This window comes from Argentina anserina, chromosome 3, assembly GCF_933775445.1.
Source record: "Argentina anserina chromosome 3, drPotAnse1.1, whole genome shotgun sequence".
Classification (NCBI taxonomy): Eukaryota; Viridiplantae; Streptophyta; class Magnoliopsida; order Rosales; family Rosaceae; genus Argentina; species Argentina anserina.
In genome coordinates this window covers 25,673,046-25,686,540 of record NC_065874.1, presented here as the reverse complement: position 1 = coordinate 25,686,540, position 13,495 = coordinate 25,673,046, and the positions used below count along the sequence as shown (strand labels likewise).

The following is a 13,495-nucleotide window of genomic DNA, read 5'->3' as shown; positions in this document are numbered from 1 at the left end:
GATAGGATACATTAGGTTAGCTGACAATTGCTCTTTTACTGCTGCAATGTTGACTTTTTGGAATCACACCAATAACTACAGTGTAGAAGAGTTTTACATGTTGTGTAAAACTGTGCTTGACCTTCATCTAGCAATGCTTTTTAAAAAAAAAAAAAAAATTGAACTGTGCATGTCAGTAGCTAGCAAAATGAAAGTCTGAAATGCTTGATTGCTTGCTTTGAGCAAGGCTAAAGGTGTATCATGCTTAAACTTCTTGTATTGAGCTGGCTTTTTGCTGTAGCAAGAATAATCATATTCTCCTTCTTATGTATCATGGATCTAGGGAGTTGATATTTCTAAGATTAGTATGCTATTCACTACAGTACATATTTGATGGTCTAGTAGCATGAAAAATTAGTTGCTCGCAAAAGTATCAAGCAGATTTGTGAAGCTTCTAAGAGAAGAATAGTCATGTTGCATGGGGATGAAGTTATTGAAGGGAAAGGACAGAGGTGTGCTACCTTTTTTTTTTGTGGATTTAGTTTATGTCAAAGTGGCGCTTCTTTTACCTCAGATCTGGTAGAGTAACACAGTAATGATAGCTAGATTAATTTTGATTGATCTAAGGATAAATAATTGGCAACTAAATGTGGATGGCTTGGATCTACAATATCCATCTGTTTGGGTATTGAAAGTTGAAGATAAAGAGAGGATTGTTGTCATTTTGGTAGAGTGCTATTGGAATTGAATGTATGGTTTGAAATGACTTGTGTTGTAGAGTAAGTAGAGAAAATCGAAGGTATATATGTACAGTAGTAGGGATCGGATTGTAAGATAAATTGAAGCATGGATTTATCTTGACATAAAATGATTTGGCTTTGGCAGTTGAGACTATGGCATAGTCAAAGATTTTGTTTTTGCAGAAAAAATATGGATCCAACATGAAGTAAATGGTTTGGCTAGCAGGTCAGATTATGGCATGTTCAAGGCTTTGGTTGGCAAATAAAGCATGAGTTTCAGCATGGTGAAATTATACTAGACATTTTCAAGATTGGAAGCAATATGGTAGTGATGGAGGGAGCAGAATTTGGGGATTTAAACCCAGTCCTCGGCAGAGTCGCCAAATGTACAAATAAATATGTAAAGCTTGTATTTTTGAATATAATTTGCATGTGTATTTTCTTGTTGTGCTTGGAGTATGCATAAGGCAAGTTTGTGCTCTTTTTGGGTATCAACAGAGGTATACATAGCATTTTTAGAGCTGCAAATAGAATCCCCATATATCTTAGGGGGAAATATCTTATTTTGTTCCGTATCTGCGATATTTCTCTGATAACATAAAATATTTCTGATATTTACGATATTTTTCGATATATTTTCCAAATTTTAGAAAAATTTGAAAATTTTAATTTAAAAAAAAATAGAATTAATTTCATTTTACCCTTCTAAACTTTAGACGTAAAATTAATTCACTCTTAAACTTTTATTTTAATCAGTTTTCCTTTTATACTTTTAAATATATATCAGATTATGACAAAATTCATTTTTTGCTCTGATTGTGATTATAATCAGTTATAATTCGGTCAAAAAACTATGAAAACAAGACTTCAAATCATATATGCACAACCAAAACATAATTCCCAACAGTTTTACAACAAAACTAAAGCTTTGAAATTAGATTTTGTAACATCATTATCCATAAAGCCCATATAAGAATCTAAATTTTGTCCTAATCTGATGTACATATAAAGTATAAGGGGGAAACTGATTAAATTAAAGATTAAGGGGTGGACTGATTTTACGTTTAAGTTTAGAGGTAGACTGAAATTAATTCAAAAATTTATCTGATAAAGTTGGAAACCTGTGAGATGATTCTGATAATGATGGTGTGTGTGTGTGTGAGGGGGGGGGGGGGGGTTATAGCAACTCTATATAGTTCCAATGACGATAAAGGTGGTGGTGGTGGTGGTGGTGATGGTAGAGAATCTTACTGGTGGAGGATTAGACCAGTTTACTTGTGAAAGTAATTTTGATCATGCTAGCTAAGATGATGATTATGGATCTAGAGCAAGTGGTCATGATGAGCAACAAAAGAACATGTACGGGAGGAGGACAAAAAGAGTCATTGATGATCAAAGTATTTCATTTGATGTTGCTTTAGTTGCCTCAAGTTTTGATTATATTAATTTAGACATAGAGTGCAATGAGTCGTTTAACGAATCACATAAAGACAACTATTAATCTAGTTATCTTGTTTACGATTATGGTTAGTTTGGAAAAGTATATGATCAATCATCGAGTTTGATTTATCCTTTTATCTATTTCTTGGAGAAACTGTCGATAGTTTGAAAAATATATATAACCATCATGTTAATCACTACAATTCGTATTATATGGCTCGTATGTCTTGGGTAGAGTAATATACTTTTGTTGACCAATATGCGTCTTTTCAAGCATCTAAAACCTCTTTTTAGTACTAGATTAAATTAATAATTGTAACTGTTTGTATGTTATTTGATAATAAATAAATAAAAATTTCGGATCAGAAACGATATTTTTTTTCTAATATTTCTGATATATTCGATATCTCCTTGAAAAAAAAACGATATATTTATTGATACCGATATTTTGAGGACTGTCTCTGTGTGTTTGATGTTGCGAGTGTTGGTACTGCTGGGCTCATACCAAAGAGCAGCTTGAATCGGTTGTGTTAAGAGAGAATGCAGAGTTCATTCACATTAATGAATATGAAGAGACTCTACTTTGGCTTGGTTAGTTTCTCCTCGTTATCAAACTGTATCCCCTCTTTCTTTTCTTCATTCACTTGGAACTATTTTAGTTCACATTTTTGTAATTAATTGAATCTGAGTGACGATTATATCATACCATTTGCGTTTGTTAGTTTTAGGTTGTGACTGAGTGGCTATGTACACTTAGATATGTTCATGCTTAAGTCTGTCTTTGTGCTTGCTATAAACTGCACAATGGAGCAAAGACTTTTTTTGGGGGAATGAATCGAATTCATTGGTCAAGGATCATTACACTAAGGTTATGTTATCCTCCACATGCGGAGGAATTACATTGGTAAAAGTAGAAGACACCCTACTCTGAATGGCTAACTGAGCTAAACTATGTGCAACGGTATTTGACCCTAAACGGAGCAAAGGTTATTGATTGGTTGGAAACCAGGGAAATGCTCATTATAGAACCACCGGCTTATGAATGTGATACTGGCCTTCCTTATCAGGTTACCACAATTGATTTCCATGGTGCAATATACTGCAGGTTGCATAATGTGTCTTTTCACATATTTGCATTTATTGTCCAGCTTTGTATTGAGCAGTTGGTGTGTGCTATATGTCGAACAGTAACTGTTTGTGAATTGGAGTATTTAGTAAATAAAATCTCTCAATGTTTAGCAGTGAAATGAAATCATTCTTTTGTATTTTATTTCTCCTCAGCTGCTTTATTTCTCCTCAGCTGCCCCTTGAATGGAAGGAAGGCAAAGGGTAAATGCGGACGAGATGAAGGACTGCATACAGGTTGTTTTTATATTTCCATGTTCGTGAATTTTGGACCTGTGAAGTAATGAGACTTTCGAGGTTGCTGATCAAATGCAATGGCAAGGTTTGCAGCCTAATACGGTCACCCTGGTAAGCTTACCTCATAGTATCTAAAGGTGTGTGTTCCATGGCTAAGGGACTAGAAAGGGGAACTTGTGGTTCTGATTTAGTATTTGAGACGGGTTTCAATGGACAGTTCACAGTTGTATCTTGGAAGACAGGTGTTTAACACCATCACAGAACACAAAGTAGTTTCAGGGATTTCTATGATCAGCGTGATGCAATTTGGTTTCGGATGAATTGATATTTGCAAGAAACAGAATGATGTTAGCATAGGTTTCTAAATATTTGAATCCATTGTATTTCAATTTTTCTCTAATGTTTCAATGGAAGTTCTGATCTTTCAAGAACACAAGATCCTATCAAAGGAAAGAGAAAAAAAAAAGATCAAATTTAGTGAGAAATATGAATTTAGAGAAGAATTTAAATGGGAAGCAAGGACCAAATGAGATTGAAAATACCGGAGTAGGGTACTAGACATGGTTTATTTGAGTTGATCGGAGTCCGACCTGATGCAAAACATCAAACAAGTTGCCTTCAAAATCAAGAATCTTTATGATGTAACAAATGTTAAGGTCAAGGTCGGAATTGTATTAAACAATGGTCTATTGTAAAATGAAGAGCATTGTGAGAAGGACCAAAAGGCCAAATTTCATTACATCAAGTTTCATCTAATGCAACTGGCACAAAAGTTGATACATAATAAGTCACAAGTAGTCATAGTACAAGTGCGATGTTGAATAGAAAATCCAAAGAGTTGGGAAGTAAATCTATTCATTGATGAGACTCGCTAATATGTAGCTTCTCTAATAAACTGATCAGATCCTTCATTAAGGTTGTACTTGTCCCTCTAGAAATCTTCAGTATATCAACTGCCTTGGTCAGAGATTTCACAGCATTCTCAGCCCCTCCAAGTATCCTGTGACATGTAATCAGCTGTTTAAAAAATTGAATATAAGAGTCTGCGAACCTCAAGCAACAATAAACTGACATTTCAAGCTGCCCACAGATATAGTATTGACAATCCAAGTACAGGATGATAGCCTGGATATACTTTTACAATCAAATACAAAAGTTCCACAAGTTAGCAATTTCCCATCAGAAGTCAGAGATGCATAAATTCAACTAATTAAACTATGGAGGGTAAATGAATACTTGTAAACAGGTACGCATGTCTCATGATTAAGTTTTAATAAGCTTTTACGCTAATAAGTAATAATACTGTAATAAGTCAAAACGAGTGTTCTAGACCAAAAATTAAATTTACTTTAACATCTCTGTTCCTGCCAATTTAACATTCAAACATAGGAAGCACACAGTCAGAAATTTAAACTTCTGATCATTTTAAAATCCTAATACCTTCCATTATGTACCTGCCAGAAAAACTAATTTAGTTCTGTTCAGATTCTACAGATGCCAATTGAACGAACAACAAGAACCATCAACGCTAATTTTACCTTAAACTATTACATGTCCTGTTTCACTGTAAAAATGTAACTCTATTTTGAATAGAAAGTTAAAAAAAGAAAGAAACATATTTTGATACAGTGCAATGGACAATTTGCAATATGCTAAAGCTTCACTCCAGTCTTCCAGCTTAAAGGAATTCTGAAGACAAGGAATAATAAATCATCTCAATTACATGTAGATGGGTTTAAAATCCACAGGCCAGAACACTGTTCTCCAAAACAATTTGATGATTGATACATACTTTTTTCCATTACAGAATATTATGGTAACTACTATTATACTTTTTTCCAAAACAATTTCTCGATTGCCTTATACATAGCTATTAGTTCCTGCCGAGCTAAAGTTGGTCAAAGATCAAACTGTTGTCAAAATGATGAACTTATAGTACAAAATCTAATATATCAAGCAACTACTGTCAATCCTAGTATTGAAAATCATGAAAGATTATTGTCAATGGTCCAAAAATCCAATCAGTATTAATGGCAAACAAAAAAGGATTCTGATACGAGAGCCTGCAGGCTGTTCAGCCTTAAAAGCCTTTTCCTGCAACAATTTAATTTCACTTTCCATCTCTCTTATCTCTTCTTTACTCAAAGATGTCCGCATTGTTGGCATTTGAATACATTATCATCTGCTCATCCAAATTGCAGGATATTAGATCGACTTGTCTAAACTACCTAGCTACCAGTATTCGTTATCCAATTTGTTCATCACACTGACTAGTCTGCAAGTAATTCCATACCAGAGTCGCAGAGCATAAGACCAGCGCACTCATTATCGGTACATTGGCAGCCTTCTAGAATTCCAGTTTCGTGGATATCATCATACTGACCCTTCAATATAACCAACACACTTCATTTATCATTAGAAGGCAAAAAATGATTTAGGTGCAGAAGTAAAAGATAAAGTAACATATGTTGCAAATGTGCTTCAATACATTAAAAACGTTTCCCAGAACAGTCATGGGCGAGTACCACTTTGATGCAGCGGGGACATGTGCAGGTAAAAAAGTAATTTTCCCTCAGCTCCTTTTGTTGAGTCGCAGTGCGTGCAGCAAAGTCAATGTAACTTATCAACACCTTCAAGAGAACCCTTGAAGTTAAAAGTTGACTTGCTGATAAGAATAGTGCAATGACATGATGAAAAATTACAAGTTTACAACTGTTTACAAGAGAATCGGACTCTGGTTACAAAACATATTCTAAATCTGTATAACCTCTGCAGGGATAAACCCCTCAGAAATGAGTTTTATGAGAGCATTGAAGAAAATTATTAATAATTAGCATTCTTGAAGAGTACGGCTTGTCATTCTTTCTGTTGAGGGAACACTTTTTCTGTTAAGGGAACGTATGGGAAGATGTCTAGACTCTGTTTTTTTTTTTTTGGTTAAAAAGATGTCTGGACTCTATTTGGTAAAACTGGAGGATTAATAGCATTTTTTTCAGCATTCTTTTTCCCTGTAGTGTTTATATGTAAAGCAGTTAGAGTATAACATGATTAAGCTGAGCTTAGAAATTCTAATGATTCCTATTCTCAGAAATCATGGACATAATCTCTCAATTTTTTTAAAATAACATATCCAATTACCAACAATATAGACGACCTCTGCTCCTTTCGGTATATGTTGAACAGCACGAACAACAGCTGTTCTTCCCTCGAATACTGTAATCAATTGGGCATGCAGCTACATGACCAGAAAGATTTAGCAAACCAACAACAAGAGGATAAAATTAAGAACTGGGCCATAGTTTGACAGACTGAACTGTGGTTGATGAATGAAATGGCAGGATACAGTCCTCTACCCAAGTGTTCAAATCCCGTGCCATAAATTGTGTGACCGTTCAATGCCATCCGCATGAATTGAAAGATCTTCTTTGTTAGAATGATTGCAATCCAATTTTGTCTTCTGATAGAGATGAATCATAGTATCCCTTGTAAAATGAATAATTTAAGATTGTAATAAGAATTTGAGGGATATGATGAATGAAAATAGCAGCGTTGTAATACAACTTGCACATCTCGATTCCTTTTGCTTAAATACCTCAACAACTTCAAACATTAGAGTTTTGCTCCCTACGATCCTAGCCCGTCCACTAGTCACCAATGCAAATGCAGTTGAATTATATTGCTTGTATTGCTTGCTATATTCATACACAGATTATATGCAAAACTTCGCCTGCATTTTCAGAATGCACCGTTTTACTGTTCATGAATCATGAACATAAAAACGAGAACTGGAAAACAATAGACATAGAAGAAGACCTGGAGAGATGTCTTTGGTGGCGAGGAGGCCGCGGCCTTTGTCTGGAAGTTCCAAAATGGTGAGGCAGTGATTTTCGAGGGCGTTCTTGAATTCCTCCATGACTTCGTTGTTGAAGTTGATGCCAGTAAACTCCCGAGAGAGTTCATTTTAGAGTTTTTTTCACCAACAGTCCCTCAATTCTGGTGTACCTACCAATATGATACCTCAACTCTTAATCGTACCAATGTGATACCCAGACTCTAGTATTGCTATCATTGAAGTACTTCCGTCAGTTTTTTTCAACTTCTCCGTCATCTTGGTGACGTGGCAAGTACGTGAAGCCCACAAAGAGGGTTAAAAGACAAAATTAACTCCATCTGAGAGGAGCAATGTTTTTCCCGCCCTTTACCTTGAGAAAGACACCCAACAATTTCAATTTTGGCGCCAATTTTCCCTCCATACTCCTTAATTTATGTCTCTTATCTAAACTAAAGAACTACCGCCAACCAGTCGACCACAATCTGATAAAACCTAGATCAATCTCATTTTCTATTTTTACCCTAGCACTTGTTAAACTAACATAATAAATATAGAAATTTATATGGAATATCTCATTTCCACAATCTCATAAGAATATAGAAACACATAACTTAACGAAATTCAAATACATGTTTAAGTACCATTAGTTCTTACATGTAGTTGAATTTCGTTAAGTTATGTGTTTCTATATTCTTATGAGATTGTGGAAATGAGATGTTCCATATAAATTCCTATATTTATTCTGTTAGTTTAACAAGTGTTAGGGTAAAAATAGAAAATGAGATTGATCTAGGTTTTATCAGATTGTGGTCGACTGGTTGGCGGTAGTTCTTTAGTTTAGATAAGAGACACAAATTAAGGAGTAGGGAGGGAAAATTGGCGCCAAAATTGGAATTGTTGGGTGTCTTTCTCAAGGTAAAGGGCGGGAAAAACATTGCTCCTCTCAGATGGGGTTAATTTTGTCTTTTAACCCTCTTTGTGGGCCTCACGTACTTGCCACGTCACCAAGATGACGGAGAAGTTGAAAAAAACTGACGGAAGTACTTCAATGATAGCAATACTAGAGTCTGGGTATCACATTGGTACGATTAAGAGTTGAGGTATCACATTGGTAGGTACACTAGAATTGAGGGACTGTTGGTGAAAAAACTCTTCATTTTATATTAGGGCTCCAAGTCCTTGGCGGGTCCTCCAGAACTTTTCAACCGTTAGGCCGGTTTGGGTTGACGTGTCATCTGTCAAATTCGACACGTATCAGTTTCCTGATCAAGATTTCTAGTCTTCTCCTATTACTCATTCTTCACTAGCTCGCCCGGCGAATTTTTTTTTTGTGAAAAATGAATAAATTCATTAATCAAATATAAGACCCGCAAATAAGATAGGCGAAAATGAAATAAAATAAAAAGTAAAGCTCGCAAACTCGATCAAATTAGAAAGAGTGAAAGAAAATCAATAACTCGCTAATCTATCAGTCAAAAACTCTACAATAGAAAACATAAAAGCAACTATGCTAACAATTCTACCACTCCCACCACAAAAGCTAGCTAGCATTAATGTCACCATCAACATTAGCAGCAATAAGGTACTAGGGTGTACTAAATCAGAGTGCAAAAGCCCGAATATCTGATGTCATTTTAATTTCAAGACAAATCATATGGAAACCCACAAATAAAACAACATCATACAAACCACCATCGAAACTCAATGCATGAAGGAGTTAAGCGTGACGAAGGAGAATCAAGAACCGTAACCGTAAACATAACAAATAACCAGTATTGAAGAAAATGAGGGGGAGGGGGGGGTGATGAACTCACGCGCAAGCACCTATAATCCAATTTGTAAGTGCCCAAATGCACTATGAGCACATACACAAAAGTTTTTCATAAGAGTATGTAATAGTAGTTGTCTTATCTCTTCTTTACTTCAAAGACGGAAGCATTGTTGGCATTTGAATACATTATCATCTGCTCATCCAAATTGCAGGATATTAGATCGACTTGTCTAAACTACCTAGCTACCAGTATTCGTTATCCAATTTGTTCATCACACTGACCAGTAATTCCATACCAGAGTCGCAGAGCATAAGACCAGCGCATTCATTATCGGTACATCGGTAGCCTTCCAGAATTCCACTTTCGTGGATATCATCAGACTGACCCTTCAATATAAACCAACCCACTTCATTTATCATCATAAGGCAGAAAATAATTTCAGTGCAGTACTAAAAGACAATGTGTAACATATGTTGCAAATGTGCTTCAATACATTAAAAACGTTTCCCAAAACAGTCATGGGCGAGTACCACTTTGATGCAGCGGGGACATGTGCAGGTAAAAAAGTAATCTTCCCTTAGCTCCTTTTGTCGAGTCGCAGTGCGTGCAGCAAAATCAATGTAACTTCTCAACACCTTCAAGAGAACCCTTAAGTTAAAAGTTGACTATCTGGTAAGAATAATGCAATGGCATGATGCAAAGTGACATAGGACACACACACAAACGTATTTAAATTATTTACAGCATATGAGACATTACAAGTTTACAACTATTCACAAAAGACCAACTCTGGTTACAGAACATATTTTAAATCTGCATAACCTCTGTAAGGATGAATCCCTCAGAAGTAATGAGGGCATTGAAGAAATTATTAATTATTTGCATTCTTGAAGAGTAAGGCTTCTCATTCTTTCTGTTAAGGGAACACTTTTCTGTTAAGAGAATATTTGGGAATATATATGGACTGAATTTGGTAAACTGGAGAATTAATAACATTTTTACGGCATTCCTTTGTGTCTCTATGTGAAGCAGTTGAAGTATAACATGAATAAGTTGAGCTCACAAAGTGTACTAATTTCTTCTCAAAGATCATGAACATAATCTCTCAATTTTAGAAAACATTTCAGAAGATTGCTTTGATGATAGTAAATGCATATAATTTTCAGTATCCTCTTTCCATCATCTCTAAACAAGATATCGTCATTTACCAACACAAATATAAAGATGACTCCACGTGACAACTACAAAATTGTTTAAAACTAATTCATATGGAGAAAAGCTAGTGTTATCGAAATGATCACTTCAAATAAGCTTCTAATAGATAGATCAACCCACACAAGATCTAGCTATTGATTTCTTGTGGAATTCAATTAATATATATTTATTGGCAATCATCAATAAATATATATGTATTGATATTTATCCACCTATAAGTAAAAAAAAAATTACAATTGTCACCAATTCTTTGAGCCTTTCTAGGGCATTGAAAGAATGTGACTCACCAAACCACACCCTCCTCAAAACTATAATGCTTTGGTTTCTTGTTAATTCATCAGATCTCCGTTAAATCACTCTCACTCTCAGCTCCTAAGTTTGTACCTTGCTTAAAAGAAGATGGAAACTACAACACATAAAAAAATTGGGGAAGACATGTCAATGTCACCTACAAAGGCTGCAATCAGCTCTAAGCTTCACGTTCCGTATGCTTGTTTACACTTTTTTTTTTCTTAGAGAATTTCTATTATTTTGAATTCGATTAATAGAAGTTGATATATACATATATATATATATATATATATATATATATATATATATCGTGTCAAACCAAAAGTACGGGCATGTGGAGCATGCAAGATTCGCAGGACGAAGTGCAGTAATGGTTGCCTTTTGGCACCATATTTTTCAGCGTGGAGGAGTCGAGAGTACCAAGCAGTTCATGAAATTTTTGGCCACGACAATTTATCCAAGATAATGATGAAGGCCAATGAAGCAAATCGGAGAAATGTTGTCAATTCACTGGTGTGGGAAGCTCTTTGCAGGCAAAAAGACCCAATACTTAGTCCTTATGGAGAATACAGGATGTTTGAGCTCAAGATGTATAAAATTCATGAAAACGAAGCAATTCCTTGGACTAGCGAAGATGAAATTGCATGTGCTGCTACATTGATTGAAATGACCAACATCGGTCTCTGAAGTTATAACCTTATCATGATATTCACTTTACATAATTGATTAATAATGAAGATGCTAGTGGATAAATAGTGGAGTTGCATTTGATTTCTACTTTGGGGTCCACTCCATATATAAGAGCAAGTTCACTCGTTGGTTCAACAAAACTAAAAATTGGGCCATAGGGTTTGAGTTGTCTCACTGTCACTGCACAGTAGTTTCACCCGTAAAATTCAACATAACTCTTTATTATATATGTTTTCTCCTTTATAAATTTGATAAATGAAATTTTTTATAAAACGTTAAAATCCCAATTAATTTTATTAATTTCTTCCTAACTTAAATTATTTACCTACAATTTAGTTTTTAACTATTCTTTTAAATTAAAACACTAAATATAATTCAATTTAGAGCTCAATAACTATAACATGTTGGGGCTCTTCTTCTTTGAAGAGTATTGACCGTGTTGGTAATTGGGCGGTGGCGAAGAGATCACTTTACGTGGTTCGTGCAAGGACGTCGTTGGACGGTAATTTGCAATCCAGTTTGGCAAAACTACTGTGGATGACATGTGCAGGTCTTGGCCTTCACATCCGGCAACGGGAATAGACTCGATGATGGTGCGTCTTGCTGTGGTGGCGTCGGCTTTGAGGCTCTAGCTGGTGGTATGTCAGTGGAGGCTATGGATTGAAACCATTATGGCAAATATACACAGAAATTTAAGAAATCTCTTCATAATGAGATAGATTGAGTGTGTATTAGAGCAAGTCTACCCTTTCAAATAAACCCCCATGTGCAAGCACTTGCTGTGGTAGCGCACATCATGGCTAAACAAACTCTTATCTTTTTGTCATCCCAAATCAACCTATGTTTACATTTTTTTTTCAGATAATCTTAGGCAACTTTGCTCCTTGAACCATCGACTTATATCTTGCGATACTTTTTTGCACCCTTAACTCTCTCCTTTATAGGTTTCTTGCCATCTCTAAATAATATTTGTAAACTTTCTGAAGTTCCATCATCGAATATGTCTGCTACACAAAAATCACACTTCTTCTTGTTCGTTAGAGCACAATCACGAACATGAGCAGCTATCTCCTCAATCGTCAAACCATTATCCGGAATTTCTTTTCTCAAATACTTTAATGCTTCATGTCCAAGAGGAATAAAATCCAAATATCCCACAACAATTATATTCCAAAACACCCTATACTTTTTCACATCATCAGTCTCGACTAACAAAGACCATTAGTTCTTGTATATGATTCCCTTGAAGCACTAGGCATAATATTATGTTCATTTCCCAGTAAATAATGATGGTTATTCCTTTTTCTGAACACACAAAAATAGAGTTTAAGGTCCAAACCAAAAGAAGGTCGCACAAAAAATGGCGTAGAAGAATTTTTTAAAAGGAGTTGATTGTGGACATATAAGCATATTAAGTTAAATTTGTAACACATAAAGTTGACCAACAACATAAGTAACAAACATATGAATTGTGCACCAATCAGAACCCCAATATTGTACCAAATTCATGAGAATATCACATAACTCAAAATTAACCGTAAGCATAGTGCAATCTATATATCACCAATTTTTTTAGAAAGGTATAAACTTAGTGGAGCAAACAAAGTACCTAAAATTGATGAAACATGAGGTGAAGGACTGTAAGCAATCAGTGTCATGTCCATCTCTAATTAGATGTTACCCCAATTTTGGTTCCCGTTTGAGAGAAACAAAATATATAGAATAACATAAATACATCTACAATCCCTTCAATGTTAGTTAGCCATTTAGTTCAGTACTTCTTTTGGTCCTTGATGAATAATAACTTAAGCACATAACAATTTCTAGTGTGATGGAAGCAAGTGGTTGACAAATATATCTGTATTAATCAATTTATACTATTATCTAAATGTCTTCCCTTTATTCCAAAGTTGCAGACAATCTTTTTTTTCACAGTTAATATGTTCCAAACCAATTTCTAAGCGCTAGAAGACTAACAGTTAATAGAAAAAGGGTTCTACTCTTCTTTATGAATGATCACTTGAGAATATAACAATTTTTAGTTGGTGGAAGCAAGTGATAGAAAATCTTTCTTTGAAATTCATTTGTAGTGCTATGTAAAAGCCTTCTCTTTGTTCTAAGACAGTGGGCATCCTTTTTTATCCTCTGTGGTTAAAAAAATGGAGATAGAACAA

The 13,495-nt window shown here is 35.0% G+C and overlaps 1 pseudogene; it reads right to left on the bottom strand.

Moving 5' to 3' along the window:
• Positions 1–4,376: 4,376 nt before the first annotated feature.
• LOC126787324 (histone-lysine N-methyltransferase ASHR1-like) lies at positions 4,377–7,434 on the bottom strand (annotated as a pseudogene).
• Positions 7,435–13,495: the final 6,061 nt, after the last annotated feature.